Source organism: Penaeus monodon, chromosome 36 (assembly GCF_015228065.2).
Source record: "Penaeus monodon isolate SGIC_2016 chromosome 36, NSTDA_Pmon_1, whole genome shotgun sequence".
Lineage (NCBI taxonomy): Eukaryota > Metazoa > Arthropoda > Malacostraca > Decapoda > Penaeidae > Penaeus > Penaeus monodon.
Genome location: NC_051421.1, coordinates 3,178,475 through 3,193,591, shown reverse-complemented (window position 1 = coordinate 3,193,591; position 15,117 = coordinate 3,178,475).

Genomic DNA, 15,117 nt, shown 5'->3' with positions numbered 1-15,117 from the left:
GATAGATACAGATATAGTAATCAATACCACACTCACATACATGAAACATCCAATCCAATTGCATGTATGTGTGTGTTTCTGTGTGTGTGGGTGTCTGTGTCTGTGTGTGTTTTTTATAACATCTGTACTTTCACTCTGCATGTTTATTTCGGGTGAAATCCGACCAATTGAATGATTAGCTATTGAGCCCAAGGCCATTACCATATACGATTCAAATTAACGTTTGAAAAAACTCATTTTCCCTACTAAATCATGGCTATAACATAAACGAAGCACATGATCTGCCGCTCTGCAGTTTGGTAATTTATCATATGATCATTATGCTGAAATTATTTTGAAAGCGGAGATCCGGAGGGATGTGTGCTCGTGTGTGAATACAGTAGATTATTAGACCCAGAGGCTCAGTGGCTGTCAGAGAGAGGAGAGTTATAGAGAGAGAGGAATTAAGTGAGAGGGAGGAGGAGAGAGAGAGGGGGCGAAAAGAGAACTGAGAGAGAGGAGAACGGGGTCGAGAAATGGAGATACTTAGTAGACAAGAGGGGGTGGGGAGAAGGAGTGAGAGAGCGGAGAATGGATGAGTAACAAACAAAGATACCGAGAGACAGCGAGGGGGGAAGGTAGTAATAGATAAGAGACAGTGAGATACATGGAGACCGGAATGGGGGCGTGATGAGAGAGAGTACATGGGGATATAAGAGAGAGAGCGCGACAGACGGGGTGGGGGGAGAGTGAGAGATAAGAGAGATGGGGGGGAAAGATGCGACCTAGAGGGGAAGGAGGAAAGAAGGTGAGAGATCTAAAAGCATCGCCGAAACGCAGAGAGTAACAACACACGGCAAGAGAAAAGGAGCGAAAGCAGGGAGAAAGTGGGGGGGGGGGGTCGTTCCGTGTTTAAAAGAGAAACGTGTAACACGTCGATTTACATTTCAATAGTTAAATGATCATATGACGATGGCTGGGAAAGGGTCAGGTGAATGTTTTTATTTTAATTGACTGCCTCTTACGTATGCCAATTTGTATTAGAGTGAATCAAAAATGTTTGGGATATTGGTATTAATTTACCCGAGGTATATTCCCATATTGTTTCGTTTCAACTTAATCATATACCTCTTACGACAATGTTTTAAGTATAAAAGCTAGAAAAAGGTGGGGGAGGGGTGGTAGGCGAAGTGGTTCCAATTCAGTGGTTCTGAGCTTTTTGCTCTCACTCTCTCCTCTCCTCAAAGCATAAAAATACCTCATATAAAAAAAATATCTTATTACATAACACACCACACACCACACACACACACACACACAACACACATCTATAATATATATATATCATATATCTATATAATATATAATATATCTATATATATATATAATATATCTGTGTGTGTGTGTGTGTGTTATGTATATCTATATATATATTAACATAAGTATATATATTATATATATATAATATATCTAATATATATTATATAGATTTCTGATTGTGTTGTGCATGTACTTGTGGTGTGGGTTTATATATTGTGTGGGGGGGGGGGGGGGAGAGACCCAAGTCAGTGGTTCTGACCTTTTTTGGGAGGTCTCCCTCTTTCCAAAAAATATCACAACAAAAATATATTAAAAATAAATGCGAAAAACCACCAGCTATGATATATTATCCTATATATATTATATATATATATATATATTAGTATATATTATATCTATATCCGGTTTGTGTGTGTGTGTTTAGAAAAAAAACAACCAAAAAAAAAACATGTTTTTCCTTTTTTTCTTATTTTTTTTTCCTCAAAATAGCTGAAATTTGAGTTATGCTTATTTGGCTAGATAATCAGTAAGCATCTAATTCCCTTTGAAGTTTCCTTTGAATTCTCTCTCTCTCTCTCTCTCTCATCAGTCTCTCTCTCTCTCTCTCTCTCTCTCTTCGTCCTCTCTCATCCTCTCTCTTCTCTTCTCTCTCTCTCTTCCTTTCACCACCCCTCAATCACCACCATCCACCCCTACCACCTCATCATCCTCATCTCACCATCTCATCATCATCACTCAAACCATCATCATTATCAACATCACCATCAGTCCATGACCACCACCGATCAGCACTACCACCACCACACCATCATCATCATCATCATCATCACCAGCAACCATCATCACTCATGACCACCACCTCAGCACTACCACCAACCAACACATCATCATCACCATCACACTGCTCGCTGCTAATGACCTTTCAAAAGGAACACTTTTATCCCAATATCAAGGATTGCAATACAACGCTAATCTAATTTGTTTTTAGGAAATTCATGGGTTTCTGTTCTAATTAGAGACTTTATCATTTGTTTTGGAATTGATGGAACTTAAAAGCTGTAGAGGTTTTCAAATGCTACGGGGCAAGACAAGGGTGTGTGTGGTTGTGTGTGTGTGTGTGTGTGTGTGTGTGTGTGAGTGTGTGTGTTGTAGTGTGTGTGTGGTGTGTGTGTGTGTGTTGCGTGTGTGTGCGTGTGTGTGTGTGTGTGCGTTGCGTGTGTGAGTGTGTGTGTGTGTGTGTGTGCGTGTGTTGTGTCGTTTGTGTCTAGTGTTGTGTGTGCGACCTACTAACAACTACATTCCGATAGCAACTAATTCCCTAATCACTCTTCTTCTGTATTGACCGCAGGAACAATTCCATGCCAAAAAACCAGTACTTATCGTCCCACAGATCCAATTAGATAACATTAAGCGATATGATAAATAGAGATTCTACCAGTTCTTTCCTTTAGCCTGTATCAGATAAGATCTGGCGAAGACCAGGCCAGAGGGATTATTTGTGGTGGAATATATACCAAGGTACAAGATTTATCACCTCCCGCAGGATCATTTTCGAAGATTTTATTAACATTTTCAGGAGTAAGAAACATTGTAAATAATAATAAAATTATATGTGGGTGGTGGTGTGCCTACTTATACTATGTATCTATCTATCTATCTATCTATATGTATTTATATATTTATATATATATAATATATATATATCTATATATATATATATATATTATAGATATATATATATGTATATGTGTGTGTGGTTTATATATGTATATAATATAGATAATACTATATCTGTATAGATTATCTCTACTACAATCTTATATCTATTATATATTATATATTATGCTACACCTACCTTTATGAATGTCATCTCCTTATTACGCAAAGTAGCCTACGCTTGCGCGTTATTTTTACCTGTGTTACAATTTATATTATATATATATTATATATCATATATATATAGTATATATATATTTATTAGTATTATTATATAGTACTATATATATCTAAAGCCATAAACACAAAGGAAGAAAGCGATGCATTACTTCGGAATACTTCATTAGTAAAAATCTGGCATTTCATTAACCGAGGAATCGCTGATGAATATAAACCTTTATTAACAAACAGTTTTTTTATCATCCTCATTTCTTTCAATTTCATTGAATATATATTTTAAAACCTCAGACGGAGTATGTTTGAACATGGTAACAGTACGGTGTGTTAACAGTGCCATATATAAGTAGTGTACTCAGCGGGTTTTTCCTCACAACATCATCGGCAGAACTATGGTATCCGAGTAATGTTGCTGCAATTTTTCCTCTTTAATTACATTATGTCATTTTCAAAATCGTTCATCATTATCCCCCTATTATCAGAATTATATCTTCATCTCCGCATCATCATCTTTATCAATTAGAGAATAAGGTTTATGAGATCGTTAAGATGTTTTACCAGAGATGCAATATATACCTTTATTTTTTTCCTCACCTGAAATCGTAGTATTCGGTCAGTATTCGGTGTGTGTAGAGAGAGAGAGAGAGGTTATATATTTATATATATATCTATATATATATTATATATATATATATATCTATATATATATATCTTATTTGTGTGTGTGTGTGTGTGTGTGGTGTGTGTGTGATGTGTGTGTGGTGTGTGTGTGTGTGTGTGTTTGTGTGTGTGTGTGTGTCTGCGCGTGTGTTGTGTTTGAGCTTACGTGTAACAAGATATCCCTACCTGCTGTGAGCCTTACATACATCAACCACACATGTATCAAACCAGGGGGGGGAGGGAGGGGGGGGACTGCAGACTTGCTTCCCTCCATACTTAATACAAGGTATTTCAAGTAGGTTCGAGTTGATTTTCATTTATATGTTACTGCAAACAGAAAAAATAGTAGTTTTAAAAGAATATTAGTCACATTTCTTTTGGATATAAAAACCTTTGACAATTACAGAACAGGGAATCAGGAGTCACAAATTGTGTTTTATATTCACTGCAAAAGAATTAAGACCCAACAATAATCGTGATAAAGTTGTTACTATTTTCTGATATGCTTTCACTGCCTTTCCATTTCTGTTATTCTCCTGATTCTTGTGAGGCCCTGTCAGACTCGAATTGCAAAATTAACCAAGTAATGCTATTTTGGGGTGGTGAAGGCTTTTAACATTGAGGCTGTGGATTTTCTTTATAGTTTTCTTCTTCTTCTTCTTCTTCTTCTTCTTCTTCTTCTTTTACGTGTGGTTTGATGATGATTTTCCTTATTGATCCATTTTTTCATGCGATTTTTAAAGAATGTCCCACTCACCCTGTTATATATGGAAATCACTGTACTTTATGGTATTCAGTTCTTTTATATTTCACTGACGGTTCTATTTCAGTATTTTGGTGGATGTGTGCGTTGATACAGAATCTATCATTACAGTTTATAATCCAGTACGTCCACAAGCCTGACGAAAAAAGTTTTATGCACACACACACGCGCAGCGACACATACAATGTATACACACACATACAGAACACACACACCACACAACACACGCACCACACCACACACACGCAACACCACACACACACCACAACACACACAACACGCACACACACACATACAACACACACACGAACGCACACTGTATACATATATGGAATTATAACATATACATACATTATATAGTATATATATGTAATATATACTATATAAATCTAATGTATATATATATATGTATATCTGTACAGACACACACACACACACACACACACACACACACACCACACACACACATATTATATTATTAATATATATATATAATATATATATATATATATAAATATATATTCTACACACTACATGCATACAGGCACTATACTACATATATATTACATCATATATACCAGTATATCTTCTAAACTCAATTACTTGTACTTAGACTGTGCCGAGTCTTTTAAGACTGAATGACAAAGAAACCACAATCCTCACAAATCTGAGTTCATTGGAGGCGTAAAAATATCAATAAAAAGCAGGCAGTGTTTTGGCTACTCTTCGCCCCCGACTCCTCTCTCAGCGTGCGTGGAATAACATATTACGCCTGAAAAGTTAAAAACATTAAGGCCTTTTTAGTTCTACGTACATAAAAGAGTGTTTTTCACTAAATCACTATTAACATCAGATACTGTTGTAAATATATCACCAATGCCACAGATTATTGTTGGCCATTAGCTGCTGTCTCGAAATCGAAACCTGTGAACTATGCATGATACTGTCACTCAATTCAACCTATTCACACTGTAATCATCCCCATCAGTGTTTTACTCAAATACCCACAAATGTTAGCACAGAATCTAAGAACTAGGGAAGCAGCAATAATACGGGTGTTTATCATGACAATCTCTTTTCCCACCGAGACTAAAGTTTTTTTCCCTCAATCATCCTTTATATATATATATATATATATATTTATATATATATTATATATATTATATATATATCTTATATATATATATTTATATATATTTAACGGTATGTACTTCATATATATTATATATATATATATATATATATATAATAACCTATATATGTTGTCTGTGTGTGTGTGTGGTGTGTGTGTGTGTGGTGTGTTGTGTGTGTGGTGTGTTGTGTGTGTTTGGTGTGTTGTATGTGTGTGTTGTGTTGTGTGTGTGTGGTGTGTAGTGTGTGTGTGTGTGTGTGTGTGTGTGTGTGTGTGTTGTGTGTGTGTGTCCACTCTTTCAGAATAGAAAAGAGGAGAACGAGAGAGGGAGAAAAAATCACACAATGAAAAAGCCAAGAAAGAACTCACTTGGGTTGCTTTATATCATACACTGTAGAAATTTGAGTGTCGTATGACATTCCCCACCCCACTACCCGTCGACATGGGTGGGTGGTGGGTCGGTACAATGGCTGGGCGTGACGGCGGGTTTGGTACATCGGGTGGGCCGTGTGGCGGTTGGACGCCGGGTGGGTGGGGTTGGTACTCGGGTGGGCTTTGTGGGCGGTGGGGCGCCGGTTGGTGGGTTGTCAACGCGGCGGTATTATTCAAGGCATAATCTCTGTCGGTCCGTTATTGCTCCTCGTCCTTAATGCTGTCGCGAATTGTTAGGGAATAGAGGTCGTTTAAGGGGCGATGGATCTTTCGCTGTGCTTGCTGCCGCTCATGGCCTGCGCGCGCTGTTTTTGTCCGTTATTAGTTTTATATATTATTAATTGTTGCTGTTGTTGTTGTTTGGTGGTGCTGCCGTTGCTGTGTGTGTTTGTTGTTGTTTGTTTGGTGTTGTTGTTGTGTTGTTGTTGTTGATTATGTATTATTATTAATTTTATTAATTATTTATTAACTTATTATTAACTTAATTATTATTATATTATTAGTTTCTTATTAATTATTATTATTATTATCATTATTATTTATTCTTACTCTCATAATCATCATCAATGCATCATCATCATCACTATTATTGCTATTATTACTATCATCTCATCATCATATATTCGTATCATAATTATTTATCATCATCGCCATATCATTTATTATTATTCTTCTACTGTAACTTCTATCCTGATTTTTTAGAGATATATTGCTTATCATTATCATTATCACAAAAAAAAAAAAAAAAAAATCAGGTCCACTTAGACTTGACAAGACCACGCACCACACCGCGCTCTTTTGCACGCGGAATCCACTACATCAGACTCACTCAACAGGTTTATCGTGACGCCTCATGCCGAGGCAATAGGGACTTTCTCAAAGCCATTTTATCCCAATTAGATTCAAAGGAACTTTGCAACGACAATGGATGATAGTTGATGCACAAGAATTTTATAGCATTTCCTTTTTTTTTTTTTTTGTTAACTTCGTGTTACTTTTTTTTCATTATCGTATCGGATGTAGAATCTTCGTAAATGTTGATTAGTAATCGGATAAGTTTATCAGTAACGTTTTAAATCCTCCTAAGGTGGCGATGCCCGTTGGTAAATATTCGCTTGTTTTACATTGTCAGTCGGACAAATAATTTATCCGTTACCCTTTTCACAACTAATATGAAAAATTGACGAAGCTGTTGGAGATAGCGATACAGGGAGTTAGAACGTAACCAGGTGTTTAACGAGAGAAGCGTTCTCCTCATTGACCCAATAAAGGTAACGATTGTTTTTTTTTTTTTTTGTTTTTTTTTTTTTTTTTTTTTTTTTACAAAATCTGAAGTCGATAAACCGGCACGAGCATAGAGGCCTGTATGATAAGGGTATCTGATGCTCGTTTCGTCATGGAAAAATGTGATCCGTCGAAATGCTGATTCACATCACACACCACCACACCACACCACACACCACACCCACACACACACCCCACACACCACCCAACACACCACACACACACAGCCATACACTAAGTTCAGATATTACCCATCCTTCACGTCAGGTAAATAAGGATGTCGTGTGTGTGTGGGGGAGGGGGTGATACCAACGAAGCCTATCTCATATCTGGATCTGATACACAGCTAACGAATTCAAGTGGAGACCGGTATATATTATTGGATGGAATAATTGATAGAGTGAGAGATCAGAGAGAGATGAAAAGAGATAGTAAATAGATCAGGAGAGACAAAATGAAAAGAGAGAGAGAGAGATAAATAGAGACGATAGAGAAGGAGGAGTATGAAAGAAACTAAAACATATATCAATAAGAAATAGAAAATCTTGCTGAAGTGACCTGAACTTTCATCTGAACCGCAGACGCAAAACTTTTCGAATGTTTGTTTGCTTCGGCCATACTTGGACTGATATATTTTCGATTCCAGTTTAAATCCCTTTGACTTGGGACATTTGGCGTTCTGCAACCCTTTGGATGCCGAGAGGGGGTACAAGAGAAAGGGGAATCAAAGCCTATTATTACTGTATTATTATTTTCTTTTCTTCCGAATCTGATATGCAAATTATCTCTACTAACGATTCATTTTCTGTTGCCTCTCGTACGAGTTTGCAATATCTGGTTGAGGGAGGTTGAATACACGCTTTCTTTTTTTCTGATATCTTACAAGATCAAAGAAAAAATGTTTTCACAATGAATGCCGAATGCTGCGGTGTCGATGCCTAAAGGCTGCTTTATCATACCACTTATCGATTTTGTCCCTGGCTCACATTTATATAATTGTATTCACACATACACAAACGCGAGCGCGCGCGCACACAACACCACACACACACACACACACCATGACCCAACACACACAAACACACACACCACACACACACCACACACACACACACACACAAACACAACACCACACTATAGATATAGATGATCATTTTTTTATTATCTATTTACTTGTTTTATATATGTTATATACACACGCATGACACACGCCTACACCCACCCACACACACACCACGTATAGAAAGATGATAGAAGATACTGTATTTATTTTCTTTTATTTATCTTATATGGTATATCTACCCACGCATACCCACTCCACACACACACACACATACATTATTTATCATATATAGTATATATATATATATATATATATAATATATATATATATATATTATATGCATATATATATACATGTGTTATATATGTTATTATCTACATAATTGTATGTATTACACATTTCTAACACTCAAACCACAATACACACACATGCACACACACTCGCGCACATATAAACAATGTGTAAATATATATAAATAATATTATATATATATCTATTATATATATATATGTATATATGATGTTATGTATTTATATATCTATATATATAGATAATGTCTGTATCATATATGTTATATATATACTATATATATATATATATATATATTTATCTTTATATGCGCGCGCGTTCGTGTGTGTGTGTGTGCAGAATGCATACACTAATATCGATAGTCTGTCAAAACTAACAAAAAAAATGTTTCTCTTCAAGGCTCATAATCTTTGACAAACATTCGGCCTTACATGCAACGCATGTCTGATTGTGACGGTATGTTGCTGCATATTATCGTGGAAATTGGAGCAATCAGATCAGAATCCTCAAGTGTCCTCGACTTAAACTGTTTGTGCGACGTGGTTTTAAAGCAGGTGTTTGTGTGTGTGTTGTTTGCCAGTTGTTGTATCATCATATACCCTATTGTTTTATGATGGCGAATGGGAGGGAGGAGGATATTACTACGACTAGTGTAGTTTAAACTGTTTGCTATTTTGCCTATTGCATGTGATTCATTCCTGCTCTGCATTGCTACTGCGGCTCTAATTCAAAACATCGCAATCCTCATTGTTATGAGCAAAAATGTCATATATTTACCATTAAGTGACTTCCTAACCGATCACTTCCCTAGGATAAATAGGATACTACAAGATACACATGCCAACCCTATGCTTCACTTCCTAACGTTTCTCCAAAAATAAACAACGCAGTCTTTCGCAACACGGAATAGGCGGGACACCATAGCCACTATAGAAGCCTCACCAACAGAGTTTACGTAACCCTTTATTCCATGGGAATGCGAGGCTTTTTCAAAGGCGTTTTGAATCTTCATTCATGTATTGGATTAAATGACAAGTCAGTATTTATGAGAGCTTATGGATGGAAATTATAAGCTGATTAGCTTTTGGCAAGAAAACATACAATAGACCTAAGCTTACAGTCCCAGAGAGGAAAAATCAAGAGTGATTTATTACCCGTTTTAACCTTACTAACCGTAAAAAAAAATTTGATTTAGCGACCAATGTTTAAATATTCGCTTTGGCAACCGCTAATTTCGTCAATGCCGCAGTATTTCTTATTGACATGCATGATCAATATCTTTTACACCATTTCGTCATAGAATAGAGGATAAATCATATGGCTAAGGACATACGTATAGAAAGTGAAACATCCCACATAATACGCAACTTCATTTCAATGTATCCAACGTAGGTGTTCTCAGACTGATTAACCGGAAATTAATAAACCAGAGGGAGAGAGAGGAAGAGTGAGAGTGAGAAGGTTGGGATGAGGTGGGGGAGGAGGGAGAGAAAGAGAAAGGAAAAGAGTACAGAGATAGAGAAAAGAGAAAGGAGACAGAGAAAGAAGATAAGCGATAGAGGATAGAGAAAGAGAAAAACAGAGAAAGAGAGAGCAGGATGAGAAAGAGAAAAACAGAAAAGAGAGAGACAGAGATAGGAACAAGCAAACTCTTGCTGAAGTGGACGATCCCCAAACAAGTAGTTCGGAACTGAAGCTTGTGCTGAATATGACTTCACTTCCAGCGTGCTATCCCACCTATAGTGCTGAATGGATAAAGGAAAGGGAATTGGTAAAGCCTATTAGGGAAACGATTATAATTGAGTTCTTTTTTACTCTGTAATATCATTCCCCAGTCTGAATGATGATATAGCAAATTTTCCCTCCGATAAGTTTGAGATATTTGAAACTCGTTTCTCTCCCCTGGAAGAATATGGCTCGTAATAATTTTTTGAACAATGAATGGCGAATTATACAGAGTTCCGATGCTAACGACTGCCTTCTAGAAACGCAATTTTGAATTCTGGTTCCCTGAAAAAAGTGAATCGGTCCAGTGTGATGTGTGTGTGTGTGTGTGTGTGTGGGTGTGTGTGTGTGTGTGTGGTGTGTGTGGTGTGTGTGTTTGTGTGTTGTGTAAATATATCTATATATATATATATATATATATATATATTATATATATATATGTGTTGTGTGTGTGTGTGTGTGTGTGTGTGTGTGGTGTGTGTGTGTGTGTGTGGGTTGTATCCAAACCACACACATGCACCTATATACGAGTGGGCTTCAAAAACGTTCGTGGAAAAAGTCCTAACTAAAATATGCATATCGTTTGACGCTCTGGACACAGTTTGGTGACAATGCCCCAAGAAATCAACAACACGCAACGGATTAAGTCGTTCAGAAGTGGAAGTAAAAGAAATTGAAGGGCAGAAAGTCGGTCAGTTTTGTGAGGCAACATTGATGCTGTTTTGCGACATGATTAAAAAGATAGACAATAATCCCTGAATTCAGTACAGACACTCTCACTCTCTGTGGTTTGCACACCACACTTTCTGATGTAGAGTCTGGTGCTAAGCAGCTTTTCCGCTCGATAGGTCCTTCGGCCAGATCAGCAGCACACATGGTAGGTCTTCAGTGGAACTTTGAAAAAGTGGGATAAGGACTTTGAAAGCTTTTCTCTGCAGAGAATTTATAACACGAGGGAAACATGGCTCTACCAGCACATCCCGAGGTCCAAATTTCAATAAAATCATGGCTGCCCAGGAGGAAAGTGGACCGTCAAAGCAAATCTGGAATGTTCAAAAGCAAAGGTCATGGTCACTGTCTTCTGGATGCAGGGCTGCTTACTTCTCTAGAGCAAGAAACATTACCTCTGCTTATTCGAACGTCCTGAAAGCGCTCGACGCGTTCTCTTTCACCAGGACATGGCCCTGCTCACGGCGCTCGGCGAACCAACAGCCGCGCTGCGTGATTTCGATGGGTCGTCTGACTTTCCATCTTTACAGCCCCTATTTAACCCCCTACTCAGATGGACTTAAGACTGTATCAACGCTTGCAGAAGTGTATCGACATAATGGATCATATGTTGAAATGGAAACATCATACTTGAAACCATTTTTTTGATAATACTGTCCTTTTTCCACGAACTTTTTGAAGCCTCCTTCTTGTGTGTGTGTGGTGTAATTGTGTGTAAGTGTGTGTGTGTGTGTGTGTGTAGCATTCTATATATATATCTATATATATAGTATATATATATACTAATAATAATTTCTATTATATAATATCTTCTTCATATAAATACATATGTTATAATATATATAGGTAGTATAACATTATATATATATATATATATTATATATATATATATATATAAATACCCATATCTATATAAATATTCATCTGCGTTCTCCATCCTTAGCTTATTGAATGGGGTGCAAGGGAAGGAGAATCATAATCAATCCTATTAGCGAAACGATTAGGAACGAAGATCCTTAATTCGTATTACGTTTTGCACCGAAATGATTATAAAATATTTTCTCAATTAATCAGCTCACGTTTTTTTGGACATTAGTTATAAACTGGTATTATTTGTATTCGGCATGTTTTCCGTATGGGAAAGGTGCTTGCAATTCTTCTTGTGTTTCTTGTAAGATTCAATAAGAAAATTTTTTACAAACGTGTGAAGACTGGAGTGTTGTTAGGGCGCTAATTGCTGCCGATAATCGTGATAGTGAATTTTGGTCTCTTGCAAGTGGTCGTTCTTCTTGATCTCTATTATATAATATATATATATATATACTATATATATATATATATATATATATTCTATATATAATATCTCTTATTTGTGTTGTGTTGTGGTCGTTTGTGGTTAGTTGTGTGGTGTTGTGTGTGTGGTGGTCGCGTGTTGGTGTGGTGTGTGTGTGGTGTGGTGTGTGTGTGTGTGTGTTGTGTGTGTGTGTGTGGTGTGTGTGTGCGTGTGTGTGAGTGTGTGTGGGTGTGTGTGTGTGTGTTGTGCGTGGTGTTTGTGTGTGTGTGTGTTGTGTGTGTTATTAGGTATAATGTAATCTATCTATCCATTCTGTCTATCTATCCATTACATCTATTTATCTTCTAACTCTTCATTTTTATGGCAACATTGTGGTATGATGGTGAGAGGGAATATGTCTAGTATGTAACAGTAGTGATGATGAGGATGATTATGATGATGATGATGATGATGATGATGATGAAGATGAAGATGAAGATGAAGATGCAATGATGAAGATGTGTGATGATGATGATGATTATGAAGATGGGATGGATATGAAGAAGATGATGGATTAAATGATGATTAGTGACGATGATGATAAAAACGGTATAATATGCTATTAGAACAATACTGATCATGAAGTGACGTTATAACCTATGAATAAATAAACAAGCATAAATGTTACAATAGCTAAAACAAGTTACATTCATCAGGGCTGATAATAGCGCTTTTAACATATCGTCAAACCATAGACCATTAATGTCTCTTCATTGCCGATAATCCTTGCCACCACAATCGATATTTCATAACTATAACACCTGTATGATGGCATTATTACATGTGCTGTCCACGTATAGAACGTCATATGAAGCAATTTCCGGCGTGCAAGTCTTAGGTGTTAAGTTCGTTTGCTGAGGGTGTTTCTTTTTTTTTTACTACCTTCTTAGTTATTCATTTATTATATTTTTTTTATACTGTATTCTTTGTATTCAGTGATTCTCACATGTGTCTCATGATTAATTTACAGCTCCGTATTTCTTGCCTTCAATTTTTATTTTATTAGTTGTAGTAGTAGTAGTAGTAAAAAGTAAAAGAAGTAGTAGTATTAGTTCACTTTTAATCTTTTTTTTTTTTCTTGAAACTCGAGAAAAATCTTCATTTCATCGTCAATCATCATTATCACATATTGTTTCACCGGTTCACCTGGAAACACGTTGGCCCTGATCTTAATATCTATTTTCGACTGAAATACGTTTGAAATTAAACATATGCACATCAAATTTTACAAACTTTAACAAAAGCAAAAGAACGCATGATATATATCCTGTTCAATCACTTTAAAATTAAATACTTTTGAAATAAATACATGTGCAATTGAAATCCATACATTGCTCATCTGATGCCGTGAAGTCTGTCTGCTTTTCTTCCACATCAAATAGATATATCCGTTAATGATATGCCTCTGCTGCTCCAGATACTTTTGAATAGCACCAGAATCACCGACGAAAATGGGGCTAACGCATTATATGCCTGTTTCAAATTACAATTTGAAGTCGATGTTTTACATATAAAGCTTTCTATGCGTTTCCCAATTTTTTTCCCCCTATATGCTCAGCACAAACAACAAAACATCGACATGCGTAATTACATAATATAAAAGAACAAATGTTATTATTGTGTACATTAAGGATTCGTCATCATCAAGAAACTTCATTAACATCATCATTAACATCACCATCATCACATCACATACAACATCATATCACAATCAACATCATATCATCATATAATCAGCATCATCAACAGTCTATTATTATCATCATATAATTTTCTTGCTAATTTTCACCCTTGCTAACTTATCACCTTATTATTATTTATCTTTTAACCTGCAATGACTCATTTTATCTCCCTAAATTTATTCTTTATTTATTGCCGGGATTCTATTAATCTTTGATCATTACAGCAGAGATGAATAATTTCCTTTCATTGTTTAGTATCGTTGGTGATAATTATATTTTGTTTCACACACACATATCATTACATCAGTAATCATAATCACACTTTCTTATCATCTGATCCAGTTCTAAACCTGTTCCGTCTGTGTGCAGTGTTGCAAAATAAATCACGCTAATCTAACTCTTTGTTCGCTAATGCACTGGCCATGACCCGCTTGAAAAAAAACAGATCTTGCAATCTTGAAACTCAAGGCACAACGTTACCACCCTGATGTCTCTTGTGCATAAAGTCAAACAATGAGAATTCTTTCCATTTTTGAGATAGGTTAGATATATAGATTAAAGAGAGAGGAGGAGAAGACAGACAGACAACAGACAGACAGACAGACAGACAGACAGACGACAGACAGACAAACAGGTAGATAAATAGAAATAATAGACAAAGAGAGAAGAGGAACCAAAGAAAGGAAAGAAAGCAAAGGAATTACAGGCATTTGAAAAATCCAGGTTATATACAAGTCATTCAATATTGATAAGCGATATTGCAATATTTACTTTGACTTTTTCATTTCGTTGTTGAATCAGCGAGAATACTGT